The sequence below is a fragment of the Podarcis bocagei genome (genome assembly GCF_964188305.1).
Source record: "Podarcis bocagei genome assembly, chromosome: 2".
In the NCBI taxonomy this organism is placed as follows: domain Eukaryota; kingdom Metazoa; phylum Chordata; class Lepidosauria; order Squamata; family Lacertidae; genus Podarcis; species Podarcis bocagei.
Genome location: NC_138126.1, coordinates 110,179,391 through 110,192,388, shown reverse-complemented (window position 1 = coordinate 110,192,388; position 12,998 = coordinate 110,179,391).

Here is a 12,998-nt window from a genome sequence, read left to right as displayed (position 1 = left end):
AGAATGTGACCTAACAAAGGCAGCATGGAGCAAGTTGAACCTTATTTTCAATTTCCTATGGATAAATGTCTTTTGTTTGACTTGTATCTTTGCTACATTAACACTTGAGTAATTTTACCACATAATTGCAGGTGGCTCATCTTGTCTTGATAACTGTCTAGATCAGGGGTCAGCAGACCTTGTGGGGGACCGGACTATATTTTGAAAAATAATGAACAAATTCCTATGCCCCACAAATAACCTAGAGATACATTTTAAATAAAAAGGCACATTCTACTCATGTAAAAACACACTGATTCCCGGACCGTCCGCGGGCCAGATTTAGAAGGCAATTGGGCCGGATCCGCCCCCCGGGCCTTAGTTTGCCTACCCATGATCGAGATTGTTTTAAGACTTTAAAATGAAAGCACAATGTGAATTAGTGAAGCCGGTGTTTTAATCTTCTGTTCTAGACTTCCACCTGAAGAAAAACCATATAGCTTAGGCTATGGGCCCTAAAGTAGTGTCTGATACAACATGTTCAACAGATATGTCTGTTACAAGGATATGTCATTTTTAATTAAACTAGATGAGCCACGTTTGGATGTAAAATGAATTCTTTTCCCGTTAAAGTTTTTGAAAGTTCTTAGAACGGTGCTTCAGTATGTTGCTGTAAGTGCCTCAGAAACTCTTGGTCCCATGATGGGTTACAACAGTATAACAACACAGCGTTAAAAATATTCCACCAGCATGAATTTTTGCTTGGCTGTAGTCCATTCCACTTAGTTAATAGAAGGCCCTCCAAATTTCTGAAGCTGATTGCTGTTAGCCATAATATTAGGCATCTTAGGCATAGTATAGGTTGTATCAAATTCAGCCTGTGAGCAGAGCAATGTAGAATGGGGCTGCACCTTCCTTTCCTCCCTCCAGCTCTCTACCCTTAATATAAACCACAGAATTTGGAGACCACCCCACAACACGGGGGGGGGGGATTTCTGTAGGTGAAGACTGAAAGCCTTTTTTTGTGAGCAGAAGTACACTCGCCCAACTTCAAAACCTGCTCTATGTTTATTCCATTGACTGAATGAGGAACTGAGCAGTATGTTCATTGTGCAACACACCTTATTAAAGAAAATGGCTAAAGAACTGTGACCAGGAGGAAAATAGCCATTACTAATGAACCACACACACATTTGCAGAGAGTGAAAATAGGTAGATCATTAGCAATTTTGTGTATAAATGTGTATACAGTGGTACCTTGGGTTAAGTAGTTTATTCGTTCTGGAGGTCCGTTCTTAGCCTGAAACTGTTCTTAACCTGAAGCACCACTTTAGCTAATGGGGCCTCCTGCTGCCGCTGCGCCACCGCTGTGCGATTTCTGTTCTCATCCTGAAGCAAAGTTCTTAACCTGAGGTACTATTTCTGGGTTAGCGGAGGCTGTAACCTGAAGCGTATGTAACCCGAGGCACCACTGTATATAGAAGTATTTCTATACCACCACAAGCAGCTCAGTGACATGATTTCACTCTTCTTGCCTGATAATGTCGTGTGAGTCGTAAAACAGTGTCTGTAAGCGGGAGGTCAACTTCAGATTCAACCTGTGGGTTTTGCAAAGTATGTGGTGATTCTTGATAGAAACTGAAGCCAACAAGAGGGTAAATGCAATTGCCAATGAACATGGGCAAAGCTTCAGTATCTTGCATATGTCCTTTATCCTTCTCATGATAATTGGAAACCAGTATAACCATAAGCCACTTACTACAACTTGTTGGATCCAAAAAGCAGCACTTTTACGGTTCGGGGAGGTGCTGACTGTACAAGCAGCCTGGGCAAAATAGCAGCATTTGGTGGGACTTAAAATTAACAGATTGCCTTTGGAAAACTCCGTTCATGCTTACCTCTGTAGTAACCATATGTGACATTATCTGCAAGAGTTGGACTGAAATGGTTATTATATACAGCGGTACCCCGGGTTACATATGCTTCAGGTTACAGACTCCGCTAACCCAGAAATAGTACCTCGGGTTAAGAACTTTGCTTCAGGATGAGAACAGAAATCGTGCTCCAGCAACAGCGGGAGGCCCCATTAGCTAAAGTGGTGCTTCAGGTTAAGAACAGTTTCAGGTTAAAAACGGACCTCCGGAACAAATTAAGTACATAACCAGTGTTACGACTTTATTCATGTTCTTCAAGGACTGAAGGAACTTGACTCAAGTTAGCACTTCCAAACACTAAAGTGGAACTCATTTTGATTTACAATGCAACCAGTTAAAATTCTGAAGGAAAGGGTGGTGTATTAAATACAATAAGATGGGGAAATGAGACAAAAAAAGGTTCGTTTTAAATTTGAGTTAATTTGTATACAGCAGAAATGGGATTTTTTCTTTGGTAGCTGATCAAGTGTTCAGCAGCGGTGTTTCGTGCACCACCAAGCCCATCTTTATAAGGGCAAAATTGTGTAAACCTTTGCAGGATTATGGTTGGCAATCCTTAATTCACTTTAGCGCAAAGGCAGATAACTAGGATAATTGTGTTTTATGCTTTCCCCAGATCTAGGGATAAATCACTTTGAATGCATCGTGAACGTTTGTTTGAACAATTAGCAATGGTACATTTTCATAGTGGAATCTACAAGAGATTATTTTAGGGAGGAATTGGAATTGGGGACATGAGCAATATCACACACACACACACACACTTAATACGTTTTCAAGGGGCACTTAAATTTATTTCCAGTATACTGATTCTATGGTTAATCAAGTGATCCAACTTTTTTACCTCATGTCATCCAATTTTCTTAATATTTTGTACACTTGTTGAATGATCAAAACTAACTTTAAATCTACAATTTAATTTTTTTATCTCATCCTGTTTGAGAGTTATGAGGATTTGAAAATTCAAAAAAAATGACACTTTTGGCCTACACAAAAAAGCTCAGCGCAGAATTGAGATACGTCAAAACTAAAAACACCAACCTCTTCAGAACTTCATGGGTTTTAATATGATATGTCACATAGTGTGCTTACTTTAAATTTTAAATTTAAGTTACAAAATTTAAAAAGTGATTAAAAATCAATGTGGTTTAACAATTCCAAAAAAAGTATTGATTAATATTTTTAAGAGCTACCTGCAAAATTTCATCTTGGGATCTCCATGTGATCACTTTTTTAAAAAATGGATCTTGGAGTCAAATATAACAATATATAAGACTTCAAATGATAATGTTTAATATTTCTAAGAGCTACATGCAAAATTTCATCTTGGGATCTCAGTGGGATCACATTTTTAAAAAATGGGTCTTCTTGGAGTAAAATATAAGGAAAAAAAAGCAAGACTTCAAAATTATACTATCAGTTCAGGCATTTCTTTAGAAAGTTATTCAGTTAAAAGGTATCTGAAAAGCTAGTCAGGCTTTGCTTTTTAAAATGTGTTCCGAAGCTGAGTGATAGCTTGCTATTGCATGATAGAATTAACACTTTGAAAGAATTCTTGTTAGTAACTTCATATCATGAATTATGGAATTAAGTGATGATTCTAAACATCATAATTTCTCTTGATTAATATACTCCTCCTTGCTTCATAATAAAGCATGTAGCAGATTGGGCTGCAAAGTCACTCTTGTTATATCCCTCTTAAAATGAATGCAATACCCTGGCAGATCTGGACATTGACATGAGGTTCAGCATCTACTGGCCAACCATATGCCCACGGGAAGCTTGCAAGCAGGACCACAGCTGCATGTGAATAGTAGGACTGGCCTATGGGCAGATGGGATGTCATAGTATTAAAAAATAATAAGTGATCAGTAAGGGAAGCGGGTGGCACTGTGGGTTAAACCACAGAGCCTAGGACTTGCCGATCAGAAGGTCGGCGGTTCGAATCCCCGCGACGGGGTGAGCTCCCGTTGCTCGGTCCCAGCTCCTGCCAACCTAGCAGTTCGAAAGCACGTCAAAAGTGCAAGTAGATAAATAGGTACCACTCTGGCGGGAAGGTAAATGGCGTTTCCGTGCGCTGCTCTGGTTCACCAGAAGCAGCTTAGTCATGCTGGCCACATGACCCAGAAGCTGAACGCCGGCTCCCTCAGCCAATAAAGCGAGATGAGTGCCGCAATCCCAGAGTCGGCCACGACTGAACCTAATGGTCAGGCTATTCTCTAATGGTCTTTGCTATTCTGTAAATGTGATAATGAAAGCACCCTGCATTTTCATTGAGGTTCTGGCTTCATTTGAGCCATTGCAGCCACTTCAGGGATTCCATACACAAAACACATGGTGTTCATAGCTTTTCCTCCCTCTGCCCTATTTTTCCCCCTTCATGACACCTTTCACAGTGTATCTTGCTAGTGATAGACACAAAACAAGGCCTTGTTTCATCCATTGGTAATTACAGCTGTTACTGCTGTCTTAAACCTTTTCACAAAAAAGCAAGTTCTAATGCACGTCAAAGTGCAAGTAGATAAATAGGTACCACTCCAGCGGGAAGGTAAATGGTGTTTCCGTGCGCTGATCTGGTTCGCCAGAAGCGGCTTAGTCATGCTGGCCGCATGACCTGGAAGCTGTACACCGGCTCCCTCGGCCAATAATGTGAGATGAGCGCCGCAACCCCAGAGCCATGACTGGACCTAATGGTCAGGGGTCCCTTTACCTTTAAGTGATCCAAATAGGTCCAACAGTAAATTGCCATTCTTAATGGCTGTCGGAACCAGGAAAATAAATGTAAAACACAAGCAGGAAAACAAACTCTTCTTTTTTAAAAATTAAGATGCCCTCAAGAAGTGTAGAAACCAGGAGTTGTGCCTTTGGTATGCACATTTAATATAAAAGACCATTTCTCTTAATGAGCTAATATTTGGAAAAAATACTCTGCCCTCTTGATAAAGTGATCACATTCTCCTTAAAAGAGACTAAAGCATATGGAAATTAAAAAAAGAACGCTGTGCTGTCAATAAAAAGGCTTTGCGATCCTTTCGTACCTCAAAACCTCCTAAATAATAATTAAAAAACTCTTTTAATTAAGGCGATGTGTTTTCTCACTTTGAGTAAATTGGCAATGGAGCCAAGGCTTTTAAACGGCCGCCAAGATCAGCCTTGCTCTGAACACTCGCTTATAATTTGATAAAAGGGAACAAGTTTCAACACTGCAGTTACCCTGAAGCACTCTTTTCTTCATCATCCAGGACTTTAAAGAGTTCAGTTTCATTCCTTTGAAAGATCATGATGCTATCCGTTCTATGTTAACTCCCTCCAGCTTCCCATCTCCCCCCCATGCCAGCGATGATTTATCATGCCGCTCTATATAGCAAGGTGTTTTGTACTGAATGTCTGTATTTTAAAGTTTGTTGCATCTATTATTTGATGCACAGGACATAATAGTCCACCTGGATCGGTCCAGAATTCTGTTCCTCTACAATGGCCAACCACACACCTTTTCCAGAAAGCCCTGAAGGCAATAACCTTTCCTGCTGTTGCTCCCCGGGACTGCTGGTCCTGGAGATTTTGGATATCGCACACATGGCAAGTGGCTGCTGTTGACAGACTGTCATCCCCCATTAAAAGCCATTTAAGTGAGTAGCTCTCACTCCATCTTGCTGTTTCAAATTTCAGACAATTATGTGTTGCCCTTTATGCATCTTTTCTAGTTCTAAAATGCTCCCCACAATCCTGGTTTTTGTTGTTGTTTTTAGATGTGAACCTAGCTTCAAATTCCTAATCAGCCACAAACTTTACTGGTTGACATTGGAACAATCGTTTTTTTCTCAGAGTAGCCTAGCTCAGAGGCTTGGTGTGAGAATACATGTTCGTTCCTTGATTCATTCCTTATTCCAGTTATATCCAGCCTTTTCTCCAGGCGGCTCATTGTGATATACACTCTGCCTTCTGCACCATGTTATCCCTCTCAACAACCCTGTGAGGTAGGCCAGGCTGGGAGTTGTTGAGTGGACCAAGATCACCCAGTGAGCTTCACGGCTGCATGGAAATTTGAACTTTTGTTTCCCCAGTCCTTGTGCCATGCTCCACTCACTACATGGCAGTGGCAGAGCTAAATTACCGTATTTTTCGCTCTATAACACGCACCCGACCATAACACGCACATAGTTTTTAGAGGAGGAAAACAAGGAAAAAAAATATTCTAAACGAAACAATGGATGTATGATTTTTGTGGTTCATGCTGTGGCCACAGACATGTGATCTGACAGTGCGTTTGGGGTAGCCCAATGCAAAAATCCTGAGGATCCATGTGGATCCATGTTTTGTAACCACGTTTTTGAACCACTGCAGCCCCAGGCAACAGTGGGTGCATGATTTTTTGGGTGCAAGCTGTAGCCATGGACATGCTATGTGATTTGATGGTGAATTTGGGGTGACCCAGTGGAAAAATCCTGAGGATCCATGTGGATCTGTGCTTTGTAACCACATTTTAAGTGGGGAGGGAAGGAAAAGCACTCAAGGGACAAGGAGCACGTGTGGGGTGTGTGGAGAAGGATGCTGCCAATAATGCAGAAGAGGGATATAAGGGGAGAAGGCTCCTCTCCTCTCCCACTTTGCTCCTTCTCTCCCACCTCCCCTGCTTAGTGAGCTGAAAAACTTTGCTGCTATTTAGCGAGCTGAGTGGGGAGGAGAGAGGGACAGAGCGCCTGCTTGCTTTAAAGGAGCCAACTGGACAGTAGCCGCTTACACTCATGTAAGCAGATCCTCTCCTCTCCCACTTTGCTCCTTTAAAGCAAGCAGGCTCTCTGTCCCTCTCTCCTCCCCACTCAGCGGCTCTTCTCCTGCTTTGCTGTTTCAAAGCGAGCCACGGAGGAGGGAAGGAAGGGGAACCATGGATTCTCTGCTCACGACTGCAGCAGATCCCTCCCGCCATCCGTAGGCATTCGCTCCATAACACGCACAGACATTTCCCCTTACTTTCTAGGAGGAAAAAAGTGAGTGTTATGGAGCAAAAAATACGGTAACTTCAGTAACATTCCCTGCAATACTTTACCATAAATACACAATTTTCTCCTGTTGAGCAATCTGTACTGATTTGTTGTTTCATTGCTGCTTTTAATTATGTTTTAATTAATGCTTTTGACCTAGTGGTCCCAGGCCCTAAGGAAGTTAGATTAGCTTCACCCAGAGCCAGGGCCTTTTCAACTCTGGCTCCGGCCTGGTGGAACGCTCTGCCCCATGAGACCAGGGTCCTGCAGGATCTGATTTCTTTCCCCAGGGCCTGTAAGACAGAGTTGTTCTGCCTGGCCTTTGGCTTGGAGCCAATTTGATTCCCTCCCTCTCTTTCTTTTTTCCTTTCCTTCTCCTCCTGCGATGAGGCTACATTTTTATATTTTAATGTTTCAATATTTTAATGTTGTATTTTAATTTTGTTTTTAAGTTGTAATCATTCAACTTGTTTTTATTATTGCTTGTAAGCCGCTCTGAGCCCGGCCTTGGCTGGGGAGGGCGGGGTATAAAGAAAAATTATTATTATTATTATTATTATTATTATTATTATTGGTGATTTTCTTTTCTTTTATGAAAGTGCAGATTATAAATATACGAATAAAAATAAATAACCAAATACTACCTATAGCTCTTTGGGGGAAAGATTGGGATAAATAGGAAATGATGAATAAGCATGCTTAGCATTGCAGCCATTGGGATAGCCTAGCCCTTCTAAAGCAGTGTTTTCCCCCAAACGTTTTGAACTTTGGCCCCACTTCTGAGTTTGCTTTACTTTGCGGTTCCTGTAATCCCCAAATCTGTTGTACGGGTGACTGTGCAGAGATTATCATTTGCAGCTGTATGCAGGGTTCTTTGGACTGGTGTGAGAATATTTATACAACAGTGGCAGCAGCAGAATAAAATAAATGAAAATCTCTGCCCTCCACGCCAAGAATGATTAGTGTTTTATTTTATTTATTTATTTTATTTATTTTACATATTTGTTTATTTTTTGAAATTTTTAACAATCACCCACACTAATCAGACTTTCCAATAAAAATACAGAGTTTGACTTCCGTCCCCCCTTCTGTAGTTTCTTATGTTTTCATTTTCATTACTGCATCTCCCACTTAATTCCAGTTATTAGTTATTCCCTATGTTTTCCTTAATAAATACATTTAACCGCTTGCTTTAAATTAATTTTGCTAATAAATTTAGCTGTTTACAATGATTTTTCAAATAATTAAGTAAAGTAAAATAAAATTTTATTTATACCCCATCCTCCCCGGCCAAGACCGGGCTAAAGGGGGCTAACATCAAATATCAAATACATTAAGACACAATCAAACAATTGATTAAAATGTAGCTTAAAAATTAGAATCAGGATAAAATTAAATGACTGCCCACGAATTACAACCATAGGGGTCGGGAACCTCAAGTTTTCACCAGGGTAAGCTACAGATCTTCCCCATTCTTTGTTAAAAGTTCTTTCTTCTTGGTTTCTTACTCTTCCACTAAGTTTTGCCATTTCAACATTGAACCCTTAACCTGCAAACCTTTGTTTCTAGAAGGAAGAAAAACTCCTGAATACTACACACACACACACACACACACACACACACACACACACACACACACCCCAACCACTAGGTTTTGGTCCAAGTTGTTAACAGTTTCTGTTCACTTTTTACCTACCGATGAACTAAAATTTAATTTCCAGCTTTGCAAACATATTCTCTTTGTTTATTTTCTATGACTTCTACAGGACCTGTGTGTTCTGAATAGGCAGATCTGAGTAACTGCGAGATCAGGAACTAACCATTTTTGTTTCTCTGTTACAAGAGCCCACAGGACAACTTGAAAATCTGTTCAGCACTTCGCAGAAGTTAATCTAATCCAAGGCAGCACAACAATTCGTGGAATCCATTTGAAGCCTGTTTCAGTCCGCATATGTTCGGGCTTTAATATTATGCCAGCTCCCACCCGCCCCAACATTTTCTCCTCCGCACTGCTGCCTAATTTTGCTTAATATCCGGCCTGATTCAGAGCTCTTAAAAGCTTGTTCATTATGTTTGTTTGGTTAGTCCTAATAGATAGGTCACATTGCCCTACTGTGTATCTTGACTTTGCAAGGCAGGATTGGGTAACCTTGAATCCTCCTTATTTTGCTGAATTCCTGTCAGTCCTAGCAGGCATGGCCCAACTATCAGGGATGATGTGAGTTTTAGATCAGCAATGTCTGGAGGGCCAAAGGCTTCCCCAAAATGTGATATGTAGGGATAACATGTGTACAGTGGTACCTCAGGTTACATACACTTCAGGTTACAGACTCCGCTCACCCAGAAATAGTGCTTCAGGTTAAGAACTTTGCTTCAGGATGAGAACAGAAATCGTGCTCTGGCGGCGCGGCAGCAGCAGGAGGCCCCATTAGCTAAAGTGGTGCTTCAGGTTAAGAACAGTTTCAGGTTAAGTATGGACCTCTGGAACGAATTAAGTACTTAACCCAAGGTACCTCTGTATTTTCAGGGTCTTGCATAAAACGAGCAACATTAGTTCCCAAACATTTTACAAAAGTTGGGGCATTCCACCCCTTTGCCTCTCCTCAAAGACTCCTCTCCCACCTCCTTTAACTGTGTGTCCTGTCGCTACCTCAAGCCTCACAATACAGTGGTACCTCGGATTATGTATGCTTCGGGTTACATACGCTTCAGGTTACAGACTCCGCTAACCCAGAAATATTATCTCGGGTTAAGAACTTTGCTTCAGGAAGGGAACAGAAATCGTGCTCCGGCGGTGCAGCGGCAGCGGGAGGCCCCATTAGCTGAAGTGGTGCTTCAGGTTAAGAACACTTTCCGGTTAAAAATGGACCTCCAGAACGAATTACCGGTAAGTACTTAACCCGAGGTACCACTGCATAGTGATACAAGTAGGTTGTCAAATATTTTGAGCAGTACCGGATACATATAAGCTAAACAAGCTATAGCTTAGGGACCCACTCTCTTGAGGGACCCCCCCCCCAAAAAAAATTAAAGGGCAAAAACCTGATGTACGTTTCCAAAATATAAGATAAAAAAAATAAAAATAAAACCTACATACAGCAACAGTGTTTTGTGTTGTGTAGGCTTCTGTGATGTAAGTAGTGGGCCGCGCCTGCTAGCCTGCTCCCTCAAATATCACTGGTTTGCTCATTTCTATATATAGGGTGCCTACATTCTTTAGATACCGATTAGCTCCATAAATTACCATATAGCATATATTCAACACACACACAAAACAGTGACAGTTTGTTATTGGCAAAGGACAGCTGGACATATAAAGGGCCCCAGTACCTTCAGTAGCTTAGGGCCTCATCAAACCTAAATCCGGCCCTGATTTTGAGCAGGTTCACTTGTAATGTGGTGCAGTGGTGGTGGTGGTTGTGTTAGAGAGCTAATGCATACCTTTTCTTTCAGGTGTTCTGTGATGCATTTTCTCCTGCTGTGAAAATTTCAAGTGACATCTGTAGAATAGTAGTACAGTGGTAACTTGGGTTACAGACGCTTCAGGTTACAGATGCTTCAGGTTACAGACTGCGCTAACCCAGAAATATTACCTCGGGTTAAGAACTTTGCTTCAGGATGAGAACAGAAATTTCGTGGCAGCAGCGGGAGGCCCCATTAGCTAAAATGGTACCTCAGGTTAAGAACAGTTTCAGGTTAAGAACGGACCTCAGGAACGAATTAAGTTCTTAACCCGAGGTACCAGTGTAATAGCAAATTGCAGCGTTGTGCTTCTCCATAGCAAATAATTGCAGGGCTCCATTGAGGTTTACTGGCTCTTACACACTTGGGAGAACGCACCTTCCCCCCCCCCCCCCGTGGCTTTGTCATGTCTGAGACTTTGCCTTGCTATCGACAGCACAGAGATAAAGAGCAGCAATCTTGGCGCCTAGAACACCCTTCCCCCTAATACTTTGGATGGACAAGGTCTCCTTTAGACACTTTTAAAAATAAACAAATTAAACGACAGTAGCAATGACTGGGGAAGGGAAAGAAGTTGAAGCTCCTGAGCCCTTTACTGTAGACCACTTGGACTATGAAATGGCACAGGCTTGAGGGAGCGTTTTAATGTACTGTATTTTATACTCAAATTACCAGCTGTTGGAAACCTCAGGAGGAGAGATTAAGTATATTTATAGAAGGAATCTTTTATTAAGATATTGTATTTTCCTTTTGATAAACGTACTTATAAAATACTCAATCACTTCTTATAAATTTGTATATAACCAAAAAAAGCAGAAAAAGGGTTAATAAACAGAAAAAATACCTATGGGCTCAAGTATACTCTGTGTTAGATTATAGCCCATAGAAATAAGAAGCATATTCTGAATGTTAACATTTTAATTGAAAATGCTTATTCGACTCCATTTCTCATTAGACATATTTAACTTAAAATACTTTTTAGAATGTCTGGTTCTGCATTTCTAAATGCAGTTAACATCAGATCGTCAAACTATATATATATCTAAAATAATTCCAGTGACTTCAGCATTTTGAAGACTGCAATTAGCAGACACTGTGCTTTTCCTCACTGGTGTAGGATTTACTATTTTCTTTTTGATATAACAAGGGACTGCTATAAGCATGAGATCTTAAAGTGTACCAATAACAACCTTGAAAAGCTTAAGATGCTGATCATGCAAAAACCAGAGTTCAAATGGGACTGGGCATAAACTGCTGGTCCTGTGACTTCTGGGTGCTTTTGGTCGATGGGAAAGGTGCTTACATGAAAATAAAAGATCTGGGTAAGTTTGAAGATACCTGGCAGGGCTTCTTTGACTTCTCTGGGGATTGAGAAGGTGTGTGGAACCAAATGATTATCTGGCACAGCTGCTGAAGAATATTAGAAAATATCACATACAAACCCACCCACCCTCTTTCAGCCAAGTTGTCTCTTGGACATGTCAACAGAACATCTCACTGTAACAGAGTGGTTAAAAAAGAATTGCCCAGCTTACCAAACTTAAATATCCTTTTAGTGCAAGTTAACATACACATAGGGACACGGGTGGCTTGCCGATCAGAAGGTTGGTGGTTCAAATTCCCGCGACGGGGTGAGCTCCCGTTGCTCGGTCCCTGCTCCTGCCAACCTAGCAGTTTGAAAGCACATCAAAGTGCAAGTAGATAAATAGGTACTGCTCCGTTTCTGTGTGCTGCTCTGGTTCGCCAGAAGTGGCTTAGTCATGCTGGCCACATGACCCGGAAGCTGTGTGCCGGGTCCCTCGGCCAATAAACTGAGATGAGTGCCGCAACCCCAGAGTCGGTCACGACTGGACCTAATGGTCAGGGGTTCCTTTACCTTTTAACATACACTTATTAAATATAAACAAGGAAAAAGGGTATTTAAAAACCATTGGAACAGGGACCCACACTGGCTTGCGCCATCTTCAAACTTTTGGCGAGGCTATAAAACTGACGCTTTGCGGACTGTGAAAGTGAGAGAGGAAGAATTAATAAATCTTTTGAAAATAATTGCTGTCCAAGAAGTGGCAGTGGATAACAGCTTTACAACCATCAAAGTCTACAGCATTCTTTATTCATGTGCCCGTTTCATAATTAAATGTTATGTCCCAATCTGTAACCACTGCACTCAAGCCCCGCGCTCCAGATAAATCAATAGGGTTTATTGAAATGGAGCAGTTTGAGGATGGTAGCCAAGAAGTGTGCCTGACCTTACATGCTCACATCTCAATCCCAAACACATTTAGTTCAAAGAAAATCACATTGATTTAAATTGTACTAGATAAGGGTCCTTGAAGATTCCAGCCTTTGGTTGGTTCATTTACATTTATTTAAACTCAGGCCTTTATTAATGACCACTGTATCTGAATCCGCCATTCTAAATCTGGTGGGGTCATATACTTAGCTTGGTGGTAGAGTAAAGCAAACTGATCTAAGCTTAACCGAGGAAATATAACCATGCCCGAGTTCTTAAAGCAGGACTAGGGAAGCTGTGGCACCACCAGGGTCTGTTGGACTACAACTCCCATCATATGCAGCCATTGGCCATGCTGGCTGGGGCTGATGGGAGCTGCAGTCTGAGAACTTCAGGACAGTCACAGGT